Source organism: Globicephala melas, chromosome 1 (genome assembly GCF_963455315.2).
Source record: "Globicephala melas chromosome 1, mGloMel1.2, whole genome shotgun sequence".
Lineage (NCBI taxonomy): Eukaryota > Metazoa > Chordata > Mammalia > Artiodactyla > Delphinidae > Globicephala > Globicephala melas.
Window position 1 is genome coordinate 58064639 of NC_083314.1, and position 14163 is coordinate 58078801.

Sequence of the window (14163 nt, forward strand, 5' to 3'; positions counted from 1 at the left end):
GTGGGACTGGGGACTGAAGTCATAAGGAGGTGAAAGTCACTGGCTGCAGAGAGAGCAAAGCAGACAGTATAAAGGTAAATAATTCAGAACCAGTATTATGAGGTAAGAAACTGAAAGTTAATTGATGGCAATTGAGGGATCAGTTTACAATGTGCTTTGTAAATATCTTTTATAACAAAAATGGTCATGAGATAATAAATGTGAAAGTGCCTTTTTATTTCAAATCATAAAATCTCTGAATCCTGGTATGCACCAGTATAGCATGAACTGATTTATTTGCCTTATAAAGTACTCTCTTCCTTCGACTTCTCCTTCCCTTTAAATTGTTTGATAGGGCAACTAAATTATATGGGTAGAGCGTTCCCAGGGACAGCACAGAGCCTGGCATGGAGCATGGTGTGTTTGTTGAACTGGTAGGTGACTCTGCAAGGAGAGTGCCCTCAAATTGTCCCTTCCAGTAGTACGCTTGCCAAGTTATCTGGGCCACCTAAAGTAAACAACCTTAGCAATAACAGAAAGTTACCAACCCACGTAAGCAAAGCCTCCATCCTGAATGTCCACAGTCGCCCGATGCCACTGTATTTCTCAAGCAGGTAGGCTCAAATTCTTCATCCAAGCAACTCCAAGAAGAGTAGCTCTCTTAGCCATAATCTTCTGTGGTAGGGAAAAAGCAAATGAGCCCTGCTCTGATACATCCAGTACTGAGATGTCCTTTTCCGGTTTTACACCCTAGGCACGTGCAGAGTAAAAGAGGCTGCTGGAACAGCTCACTCTCATTCACATTTCTCCCCCTTCCCTACTTTATTTTTTTTCCCTACAATACGCCCCGTCAGCCAACATTGTCTATCTTTTATTTATTTATTTTGTTTACTGTCTATTTTCCTATTTTCTGCTACAATATAAACTTCATCAAGGCGAGGATTCCTTTTGGTTTTTTTCGCTGCTGTATCCCCAGCACTTAGAACAGTGCTGGACATACAGTAAACACTCAATGGTAATGTGAGCTGAAAACCCTAAGAAAATATATCCCTTTGCCCCCAACTCCAAGAGTCCATTTTGACCCATTCACCAGGAGGTTGATTTGGGAGCTAGTTTTTGGGTCTCTCTAGGGTCTGAGGAAGAGTTAAGCCAAGTGACGCATTCTGAAGTTTTTAGAGGACTAATGCTGTGCTTGCACTGGAGCAACAATGCTACTTGGAACTGTTTCATTTATGTAGCAAGTATGTTTCCCTACAGTGACCTGTGAGCATATCAGAGCATATAAGGGTCTGTAACAATTCACTCTGAGTCTTAGTCTCCTCCAATGCAAAACCATGATAATAATACCTACATTACAATGATGCCCTGGGGATTAAATGAGGTATATGTGGCATTACCCAGTACCCTACAAGCATTCAGAGTAGAACATAATTCTTGAGTCCCTGCCATGTGCCGGACACCATATTAAGAGATGTACATGCATTGCTTCTAATCCTCACTATAGTCCTGCAAAATAGATGTTATCTCTTCCATTTTACAAACAAGCGGTATAGCTCAGAGCAGTTTAAATGACTTCACAAGTCACAGTGATTTTTAAAAAAATTTATTTACCTATAGTTGATTTACAGTGTTGTGTTAGTTTCAGGTGTACAGCTTCAGATTCTTTTCTATTATAGGTTATTACAAGATACTGAATATAGCTCCACGTGCTATATAATAAATCCTTTTTGTTTATCTATTTTATATATACTGGTATGTATCTATTAATCTCATGCTCCTAATTTATCCCTCCCCTTCCTGTTCCCCTTTGGTAACCATAAGTTTGTTTTCTATGTCTGTGAGTCTGTTTCTGTTTTATAAATAAGTTGATTTGTATTATTTTTTTAGATTCCACTTATAAGTGATATAATATTGTCTTTCTCTGTCTGACTTACTTTACTTAGTATGATAATCTGTAAGTCCATCCATGTTGCTGCAGATGGCAATATTTCATTCTTCTTTTTCACATTGTTAATGTTAAATCTCAGCACTTTGGGCACAGATATTTTACATTAACTAGGCTGGCCCTGTGGTAACTAAATATTACTAAGCCACAGCTAGCTTAACAGTTCATATGGATCACAAGCTATGCCAAAATGTGCGTAATGAATCTGGAAATCTGTCTTCTTTTCAAATCTGATCGTTTTAAGAATAGTACTCCTTCATCCTCCCCGGTAGAGCATGGCTGGATTTGACAAATTTTTCTCTATTGTCTGGTCACTGGTGTCAAGATTATGGAAAAATTATAGAATTTCTTAGAGAAACAGCAGAGAATGAACCTTATTATTTTAGCATAGACTTAGTATCATTTTGGTCACCTGGAACTGTGAACCATGAACAAAGGTTGGGAAGCTGTCAGGGCTGTTTTTTCTTTCTCAGTTTATTTACGTTTGTCTTCCTCCAGGAGATTGTGAGAACCATGAAATCTAAACTGTGCCTCCTGTTTCTAGTGCAGTGGCTAGTGCTAGTAAACATATACTTAATTGAATAAAAATAGAACAAATAAATGACGATGAGGAGTCTTTTCAAGCTGTATTTAGTTAAATAGTTTAAATTTATGCTTTATATATGACTTTAATGCTGGTAAGAACAGAGATTTTAGTCCCATCTTATGGATTCATATACCATATTTCTTTGGGGAGTGACACAGTGGTTTGTTTTCTCCCAATAGTTATAGAACCAATTCCCATATATTCAGTGAATCTGTGCCAGGTGTTAGAAGAGCATGACAAGCTTAATAGTCATAGTAGCAAACACTTTTACTGCATTTACTATGCGTGCGGTTCTGACCACTTTACCTTTGTGATATCATTCAACACGCAAAACAACACTGGGAGGAAGGTACCATGATCATCTCGATGACAAATAAGGAAATCGAGGCACTAAAAACATAGTCAGTCACCCAAAGAAATAATTAGCTGTGGAGCTAGGATTTGAACCCAAGCGATTTGGCTCCAGAGCCTAAGTGCTTGTTCACAACTTTATAAACCCTCCTTAAATCAACGAATTCACAGTAAATATGAACAATGATAATAACTATATAATGGGATAATATTTTGATAATTAACCAATTTTTTTGTTCTCAGTATCCCCCGAACTTTATGATCTTTTCCTTCCTTCCAACAGCAGCTACAACTTAGTGCCCTCAGGAAAGGCATAACAGAATAGAACACAATAAACAAAAATTAAATTGTGAGCTCCGGACATAAAAGATATGAAAGGACATAATTTTGTCTCATCCATCAGGCCAGGTGAGCTTGTCTTCTCAGTGGAGGAGAGAGAACTGGAACCTCTGGTTCTAGCCACCCGTCCCTTAAGTTCCCTGCATGGGAGAGAGGGAGAAATGCAGATCTGTGACAGAGAACCTGAGCCTCGCACCCATCCTTATAGACCCAGGAAAGTACATGGAAGCTGGTAAGACCCCAGACCTTCCCTGGCCCAACATGGAGTGGGAACAGTAGAGCATAAAGGGCAAAACGCCTTAGGCAGCCCTACCTAATTTCTCACAGTGGTGGTTAGCAGCAGGAACTGATTCTTTATCATATGTCAAAGGGGCGTGAGTGGCAGAGAGAGCTGAGTGTCATGAGATCTTGGCATGGGAATGAACAAGGCGCAATCCATCCCTAATGGATTGATGGGGTTCAGGGCAGGCCACCCCCAAATATATCACTTTGGCATATTGATTACTGTTAATTGAAGTTACTTGAGAAACAGCTGGTGCAGAAAGGACATTCCGACCCTCCTCTCTGTCCCCCTGAAATCAGAAAATAAATCTCTCGTGTGAAAGTTACCCTTCCTGCGTTAGGAGGTAGAAAGACCTCCTTTTGCCAGAGACAGGGAATTCAGGGCTGTGAAGTTATGTATCTCTGCTTAGTTTCTTCAATAATTAGTACCCAAGCCTAAGTTTCTTTGTCTTGTCAGTTCTTCACAAATTTATTGTTTCTTTGTCTAAAACTTATTAAAGCTGCCTGCTTTGATCATTTCTTTGAGTTTCACATTTCTATAAACTCCTGTACATATGAAATTAACATTTTATTTTCTCCTCTTAATTTGTCTCATGTCAATTTAATTATTAGACCAGTCAAAAAAACCTAGAAGGATAGAGGAAGCAGTTTTTCCTCCCCATCAGGAGGAATGACTGAACACCTAACAGACATGAGGCAGTCTCAGAGATGTCATTGTGGAGATGCTGGCTCAGGACCAGCTGCATCACTCTTCTGTGCCCCCTGCCCAAGCACCTGATGGCCTGGTGCCACGTGAGCCCCTGAAGATCAGACCCACAGGGTGAAGCTGGGGTAGCAACCTGAATTAACTGAGAAGACGTTTCTGTTACCAGGCAGAAAGGGAGGGCTTGTGATAAAAACGAAGTTGTTATAGACAAAAATGCAGGTAACATATGAAACTAAATGTCTTGCATATTAGAATTTGTGCTTGTGAATATTCTTCAGTACAGTAAGTATCATGTACTGTTGGATGTATGCTAAGAACTGTGCCAAGTCCTTTATAATAGTTTTTTCATTTAGTCCTCATAATGAATTTAGGACAGGGGTTCTATTTGTGTTCCCCCATTTCACATTTATGGGAATTGAGGCTTGTAATAGGCAAGTCACTTTCCCAAAATTACAACTGGGTCACAGGGTAAGGAGTCAGTTTCTGTCTCACCAGATCCAAAGCGTCTGCTCTTAAATATTATATCAGTTCCTCAGATTTATTTTCTTAGAGTTGAAATAGCAGAAATTTGGGACTGATCTTTATCACCTTGCTTCTCTTACCCTTATGTTCGATTTCAAGACCTATGGAGTCTACGTCTAAGATACACATTGACTCCATCCACTTCTTTCTGTTTTCCCTGATAGCACACAGCCCACGTTACTGTCAAAGCTGCCACATACCAGAGGGAAGCCTGCAGACCATGGAAAGCTGGTCTGCCTTCACAGAGTTTCACAATGTCTTAAAAGGGGGGAGTTGCGAAAGGTACTTACACATTTCAGGCGCTGGAATTATCAAAGGGATGTTTTAAGACAGAAGAAGAAAGCAAGGTCTTGGTCAGAATTTGTGAACTTGGCAGGAGATGCTGGTCTTAGGAAAGCATGAGTCTGTGCAGTTACTACTAGAACAGCTAATCAGTGGTCTTCTCCTGGAGCATGTGGGTCGCAATGAGCTGGTAACTGTTTGACCTTGGTTTGTGGTACACATCCTAGTTGGGATGCTTTATCTATCTCATGAGTCGCAGCATAGTTCACTACCTCCACCTCTTTCTTGGCCTTGTGTAACAGCCCGATTAGTCTCCCTGATTTCACACTTTCTCACCTCCAATGCTGTCTTGACAAAGCAGCCAAAGCGATCTTTCTTAAAACCTCAGATTGGATGTCATTTCCCTGCCTAAAACTCTTCAATGGCTTCTCATTAAACTTGAAATAAAACACCAAATTCTTGGCACAGACTTCACCCCTGTCAGTAACTCCAGTATCATCCTGTGCTATTCCTCCTGCACACACTGTGCTCCATCAACCCTGGCCGTCTTTGTTTCTTTTTTTTTTTTTTAATTTTTATTGGAGTGCAGTTGATTTATTTTGTTTCTTAAATATGCCAACTCATTGCTGCCTCCATCCCTTCACACACGTTCCAGCTGCCTGAGTGATCTCCAGTTCTTCCACTGCTACATTCCTTATAACCCCCATACCTCAACTTAAAGAAACCTCTCAAATCCACCTTTCATAGTAGGTCCCTTTAGATCACAGAGTGCAATGTATTTCCTTTCATAGCATATGTTAACAATTTATAATTGTATACTTGAAACCGTGCAACTCAGATTGGGACTTGAACCCACGGTCTTTTAACTGAGATCACACACCTGGTCTCAGGACGTAATGAAGCTCAGGTTCTTGATGTTCTCGTTGCAGAAAGAATTCAGTGAGAGACAAAGTGATAGGTAAGAAGTAGATTTATTTAGAGAGAAACACACTCCACAGACAGAGTGTGGGCCATTTCAGAAGGTGAGAGGCACCAGGGTATAGGGTTTTCAGGGTATAGGGGTGGGTAATTTCACAGGCTAATGAGTGGGAGAAGTATTCCAGCTATTTTGGGGAAGGGGTGGGGACTTCCAGGAATTGGGCTGCTACCCACTTTCTGACTTTTTATGGTCAGCCTTGGAACTGTCATGGTGACTGTGGGTGTGTCATTTAGCATGCTGATGTGTTACAATGAGCGTAGACTGAGGCTCAATGTCTAGTGGAAGTCAAAATGTCCACCATCTTGGACCTGTTGGTTCTAACCAGTTTATGTCATCTCCTTGGGCTATGTCAGTCTGTGACCAGCTCTTAATTAGGAAAGGTAACAAACCTAAAGTTTATTTTTAAAAAAATCTTAAAAAGGGATATATCCTATCTACAGTGAATAAAGTTGTTGTGAAGATAAGAGATGTAAAATGTTTTTGATAATCAGGATCTTGTATGAATAAGATACTGTAACCACAAAGTGTGATGACCTCATATGATAAGCCTCATAAGATTAGAAGCAACAGAGCTTATCAGTCAAGAGTTGGGTGTTAGAGTCAGGAAATCTGGGTTAGAACCCTTGAACTTCATGTACTAGTCGTGTATCCTTGGGCAAATTAATCTCCGTCTTTGTGCTTTCATTCCTTTGTCTATAAAAAGAGAACAAAAAAATTACCTTCAGAGGTTGGGGATGAAATCATGTAATACATATAAAGTGCTTGGCTCTTGGGAAGAGTTTACTCAAAGAGTTCAGTAAAAGTTCGTTATGCTCAGCTTTAGATACAGAAACATAATTTGGGGAAGGGAGTGGGAAGCCAATAGAACCTACAAAGACAAGCAGGTATCTGTTACTTTGTAATCGTGGCAAACTAAAAAATTGCGAAGAAATTTTGGAAGTCAATGTTAATGCTTTGAGAGAATAGTATTAAAAATATATTTCTTCATTTAGTAAAAACAAGTGTTTGAAATACCTGTAATATCCTCTGAATGTGTGGATTCTGCTTATTTTAAACTTTTCTGAAGTAGTTAGATAATATTTCATTGTTGGTGTTATTTTATGATTTTCAGTAAACACACCTGTAAAGTGTAGAACAGTTTAAGAGCAAGGAATGACCTAATATACTCCCAAACTCCAAGATGTTTTGTAACGATTTATGCAATTAATATTGCATGCATATCAGGCCTTATTGATTTATATCCTCAGTATCTTCCTGAAGAATGCTGTGAATTAACAAACTCATTTATTGTAGTGGTTGTCATGTTCATTTTAGCCACTGTTGGCCCAGAAGACTCCTATTACTTGTGGGTTTTCCTCCATTCATCCCTTCTCTTCAATTAAAAAGTCATTTTTGGGGGGGTTACACTTGGCCACAGTTACACCCCTTAATGGAATACTTTCCTCTGTAGCTGATAGTTTGTGAACATATTTGGGACAAATTTCATACATGCTGGTGGTAAAAAGGGAGAATAAAAGGAATGGAGAAAGGCATTAACTGAAATCAAGCTGTAAAGAAATAGGACTCCAAAATATCAGCAATTAAATTCCCTGACACTGTGGGACAGCTTGGTGTTTCTGGCCTCATGAATATATTTCTAAGTGGTGATCCAGTTGCAATCAATATATTATTATAGAATTGCAGTTCCCATGTCCTCTGACAAACGACCTCCAAGAAGAATATTTCCTACCATTCTCCTTTATATAGATTCATAGTTCCACTAGATTTTCTGTCTATGTCTTGGTGAAGTGGTGAAGGAAGAGGGCAGGAAGGGAGGTTTCCTTGAAGAGGAATCAGCAGAGTCTAGTGAAACTAGAGCATTAAAAGCAAAAGCAAAACAAAAAAAAAACAGGATCAAAATACAACTTTACTCTTGTCAGTCCAGTGGAAGTATTTTTCCATTGTATATTGGGCCAGACCACGGGAAGCCACACTTGACTAAGGAGTGGGGGTATCATGTCACTCAGAGGTCACAGAAGTGGAGCTAAGAGCAGTAACTGGATGAGACCATTGTCTTCCTCAGGGAAGGGGTATGTTTTGGTTGAATAGAAGAGTTGTGTTATGTTTTACATTCTCCTCCAGAAAGGATCCTTTAGACTCATTTATTTGTAGACACAATTGAATGCTACCTCATTATGCTACTGCTTCTTGAGATACAGTGTTTGCCTTTTAACAGAGTTGTTTTTATGGCAAAGGGTAAAGATTTAAAAGTGTAATTTCAGGCTTTAGGGACCTGGGAGTTTGGAGAGGGGCTGTATTAGAGTGAAGACTAAATCACTGCAATAGAGAGATCTATAAATGCAAAGACTAAAATAGATAGTCATTTATTTCCCTTGAATGTAAAAGTCCAGCATGGGTAGGACCTGCTCTGAGAAGCCATCCAGATATCCAGGCTGTTAGGGGCTTTTCCATATTCCAAGGGGCATAGTATATTATTATTTTCTGCAAGTTTGAAGCTGAGTTCCACATCCACATTCAACCATCAGGAAGGAATAAGGCAGATTTCCTTCTTAAGCAAGTGATTAGTCTAAAGTCTTATACTTTGCTTCTGCTCACCTTCTATTGGTGAGAACTTTGGCCACCCAGAGACCAAAGGGGACTGGTCTCTGGTTGATTAGCCATGTGCCTATGCTGGGTAATTAGCTGACTCAGCTATGGAGGGCTTTCCTTTGCCTTGAATTATTTCCTGAGACCTGCCTTATATATTCCACCACCACTTGACTCCATATTCAGAAGTTATATTTTTTATTCTTTGAAAAAAATGAAGATATCTCAGTTGCTATGATAGTCATAGACATAATAGCTGAAAACTTCCCTAACCTGGGAAAAGAAATAGACATCCAAGTCCAGGAGGTGCAGAGAGCCCCATACAGGATTAACCCAAAGAGGAATACATCACGACACATTGTAATTAAAATGACAAAAATTAGAGAAGGAGAAAGAGCAGAGAGAACCAGGAGATGATGGAGGAGGTTACTGTAGTAGGTTGAAAGTGAGGAAGAAGTCCTTGGTCACCAGCCTAAAGGACTTTGAAGAACATGTAAATATCACAGAATATCTGACCTTTTACAAAACCCTCAACATTTGTATAAGGTCCACTATACTTGTTGCTATTTCTGTTTCTTTGGGAGGGTGGGGGTTGGAGAAGGGTGAGGAGTTATGAATTGGTTTGGTTTGCTTTGTTTTGTAGAAATCTAGGTAGGTATATTAGTTTCCTATTGCTGCTTTAACAAATTACCACAGATTAATGCCTAAAAACAATAGCAATTTAATATCTTATAGTTTTGGGGTTCAGATGTCCAAACTGGCTTTCACTGGGCTGAAACCAAGGTGTTGGTAGGACTATGCTCATTCTGGGAGCACTAGGGGAGAATCCATTTCCTTGCTTTTTTCAGCTTCTAGGTTTGCATTCCTTGAATTCCTTGGCTCCTGTTCCTCATCTCCCTCTTCAAAGCCAGCATCATTGCATCTTCAAAAATCTTTCCTCTCTAACTTCCACCTTCCTCTTATAAAGACCCTTCTGATTACATGGGGCCAGCCCAGATAATACAGTTTCCTCTCCCTGTCTCAAGATTCTTTATTTAATCATATATGTAAACTTCCTTTTCCATGTAAGGTAACATACTCGTAGATTCTGGGGATTAGGAATTGGAGGATCCTGTGGAGGATGGAAGAAGATATTCCATGCAAATGGAAGTCAAAAGAAAGCTGGAGTAGCAATACGCATATCAGATAAAATAGACTTTAAAATAAAGAATGTTACAAGAGACAAGGAAGGACACTACATAATGGTCAAGGGATCAATCCAAGAAGAAGATATAACAGTTGTAAATATTTATGCACCCAATATAGGAGCACCTCAATACATAAGGAAAATGCTAACAGCCATGAAAGGGGAAATTGACAGTAAAAGAATAATAGTGGGGAACTTTAACACTCCACTTACACCACTGGACAGATCATCCAGGCAGAATATTAATAAGGAAACATAAGCTTTAATGACACAATAGACCAGATAGACGTAATTGATATTTATAGGACATTCTGTCCAAAAGCAGCAGAATACACTTTCTTTTCAAGCACACATGAACATTCTCCAGGATGGATCACATCGTGGGTCACAAATCAATCCGCAGTAAATATAAGACAATTCAAATTGTATCAAGTATCTTTTCCGACCACAGCGCTATGAGATTAGAAATCAATTACAGGAAAAAAAAAAAAACCTGTAAAAACCACAAACACATGGTGGCTAAATGATACACTACTAAATAACTAAGAGCACTGAAGAAATCAAAGAGGAAATAAAAGCATACATAGAAACAAATGACAATGAAACGTGATGACCCAAAACCTATGGGATGCAACAAAAACAGTCCTAAGATGGAAGTTTATAGCAATTCAATCCTACCTCAAGAAATAAGAAAAATCTCAAATAACCTAACCTTACACCTAGAGCAACTAGAGAAAGAAAAACAAACAAAACCCAAAGTTAGTAGAAGGAAAGAAATCATAAAATTCAGAGCAGAAATAAATGAAATAGAAATGAAGAAAACAATAGCAAAAATCAATGAAACTAAAAGCTGGTTCTTTGAGAAGAAAAATAAAATTGATAAACCTTTGCCAGACTCATCAAGAAAAAAAGGGAGAGGATTCAAATCATAAAATTAGAAATGAAAAAGGAGAAATTACAGCTGATACCTCAGAAATACAAAAGATCATAAGAGACTACTATAAGCAACTATATGCCAATAAAGTGGACATCCTGGAAGAAATGGACAAATTCTTAGAAAGGTACAACCTTCCAAGACTGAACCAGGAAGACATAGAAAATATAAACAGACCAATCACAAGTAATGAAATTGAAACTGCAGTTAAAAATCTTCCAACAAACAAAAAGTCCAGGAACAGATGGCTTCACAGGCAAATTCTACCAAATATTTAGAGAAGAGCTAACACCCATCCTTCTCAAACTCTTCCAAAAAATTGCAGAGGAACGAACACTCCCAGGCTGATTCTCTGAGGGCACCATTACCCTGATACTAAAAAGCAGACAAAGATATCACTGAAAAGGAAGATTACAGACCAATATCACTGATGAACATAGATGCAAAAATTCTCAGCAAAAATACTAGCAAAAAGAATCCAGGACTTCCCTGGTGGCACAGTGGTTAAGAATCTGCCTGCCAATGAAGGGGACATGGGTTTGATCCCTGGTCCAGGAAGATGCCACATGCAGCGGAGCAACTAAGCTGCTGTGCCGCAACTACTGAGCCTGTGCTCTAGAGCCCATAAGCCACAACTACTGAGTTCATGTGCCACAACTACTGAAGCCCATGTGCCTAGAGCCCATGCTCCATAACAAGAAAAGCCACTGCAATGAGAAGCCCGCGCACCACAACAAAGAAAAAGTAGCCCCCTCTCGCCTCGACTAGAGAAAGCCCGTGCACAGCAACGAAGACCCAATGCAGCAAAAAATAAGTAAGTAAGTAAATAAATAAATTTATTAAAAAAAGAATCAGACAATACACAAAAAGGATCATACACCATGAACAAGTGAGTTTTATGATCAAGGATCATACACCACGATCAAGTGGGTTTATCAAGGATTCTTCAATATATGTAAATCAATCAATGTGACACACCATATTAACAAATTAAAGAATAAAAACCATATGATCATCTCAATAGATGCAGAAAAAGCTTTTGACAAAATTCAACACCCATTTATGATAAAACTCTTCAGAAAGTGGGCATAGAAGGAACGTACCTCAACATAATAAAGGCCATATATGACAAACCCACAGCAAACATCATTCTCAATGGTGAAAAACTGAAAGCATTTCCTCTAAGATCAGGAACAAGAAAAAGATGTCCACTCTCACCACTATTATTCAACATAGTTTTGGAATTCCTAGCCATGGTAATCAGAGAAGAAAAAGAGATAAAAGGAATCTACACTGGAAAAGATGTAAAACTGTCACTGTTTGCAGATGACATGATACTATACATAGAATACTAAAGATGCCACCATCAATGATGCTAATCAATGAACATGGTAAAGTTGCAGGATACAAAATTAATGCACAGAAATCTCTTGCATTCCTATACACTAACAATGAAAGATCAGAAAGAGAAATTAAGGAAACAGTCCCATTTACCACAGCAACAGAAAGAGTAAAATACCTAAGAATAAACCTACCTAAGGAGGTAAAATATCTGTACTCTGAAAACTATAAGACACTGATGAAAGAAATCAAAGATGACACAAACAGATGGAGATTTTTCTTGGATTGGAAGAATCAGTATTGTGAAAATGACTACACTATCCAAAGCAATTTACAGATTCAATGCAATCCCTTTCAAATTACTAATTGTATTTTTCACAGAATTAGAGTAAAAAATTTTACAATTTCTTTGGAAACACAAAAGACCCTTATAGCCAAAGCAATCATGAGAAAGCAAAACGGAGCTGGAGGAATCAGACTCCTTGGCTTCAGATTATACTAAAAAGCTGCAGTAATCAAGACAGTATGGTACTGGCACAAAAACAGAAATATAGATCAATGGTACAGGATAGAAAGTCCAGAGATAAACCCACGCACCTGTGGTTACCTAATCTATGACAAAGGAGGCAAGAATATACAATGGAGAAAAGACAGTCTCTTCAATAAGTGGTGCTGGGAAAACTGGACAGCTACATGTAAAAGAATGAAATTAGAACACTCGCTAACACCATATACAAAAGTAAACTCAAAATGGATTAAAGACCTAAGTGTAAGACCAGACACTATAAAACTCTTAGAGGAAAACATAGGCAGAAAACTTTTTAACATAAATCACAGCAAGATCTTTTTTTGACCCACCTCCTAGAGTAATGAGAATAAAAACAAAGATAATCAAATGAGACCTTATTCAACGTAACAGCTTTTGCAAAAGAAAACCATAAATGAGACAAAAAGACAACACTCATAATGGGAGAAAATATTTGCAAAAGAATCAACTGACAAGGGATTAATCTCCAAAATATAAAAACAGCTCATGCAGCTCAATATCAGAAAAACAAACAACCTGATCAAAAAATGGGCAGAAGACCTAAATAGACATTTCTCCGAAGAAGACATACAGATGGTTAAAAAGCACATGAAAAGATTCTCAGCATCACTAATTATTAGAGAAATGCAGATCAAAACTACAGTGAGGTATCACCTCACACCAGTCAGAATGGCCATCATCAAGATATCTACGAACAATAAATGTTGAAGAGGGTGTGGAGAAAAGGGAACCCTCTTGCACTGTTGGTGGGAATGTAAATTGACACTGCCACTATGGAGAACAGTATGGAGGTTCCTTTAAAAACTAAAAATAGAACTACCATATGACCCAGCAATCCCACTACTGGGCATTACCTTGAGAAAACCATAATTCAAAAAGACATATGTACCCCAATGTTCATTGCAGCACTATTTATGATAGCCAGAACATGGAAGCAATCTAAATGTCCATTGACAGATGAAAGGATAAAGAAGATATGGTACACATATAAAATGGGATATTACTCAGCCATAAAAAGGAACGAAATTGGGTCATTTGTTGAGACATGGATGGACCTAGAGACTGTCATACAGAGTGAAGTAAGTCAGAAAGAGAAAAACAAATACCATATGCTAACATATATATATGGCATCTAAAAAAAAATAAATGGTTCTGAAGAACCTAGGGGCAGGACAGGAATAAAGTCTCAGTTGTAGAGAATGGATTTGAGGACACAGGGAGGAGGAAGGGTAAGCTGGGACGAAGTGAGAGAATGGCATTGACATATATACACTACCAAATGTAAAATAGATAGCTAGTGGGAAGCAGCCCCATAGCACAGGGAGATCAGCTCGGTGCTTTGTGACCACCTAGATGGGTGGGATAGGAAGGGTGGGAGGGAGACGCAAGAGGGAGGGGACATGGAGATATATGTATACGTATAGCTGATTCACTTTGTTATACGGCAGAAACTAACACAACATTGTAAAGCAGTTATACTCCAATAAATATGTTTAAAAAAAGGAGAAAAACAAATATTGTATATTAATGCATATATGTGGAATCTAGAAAAATGGTACAGGTGAACCTATTTGCAAGGCAGGAATAGAGACACATGT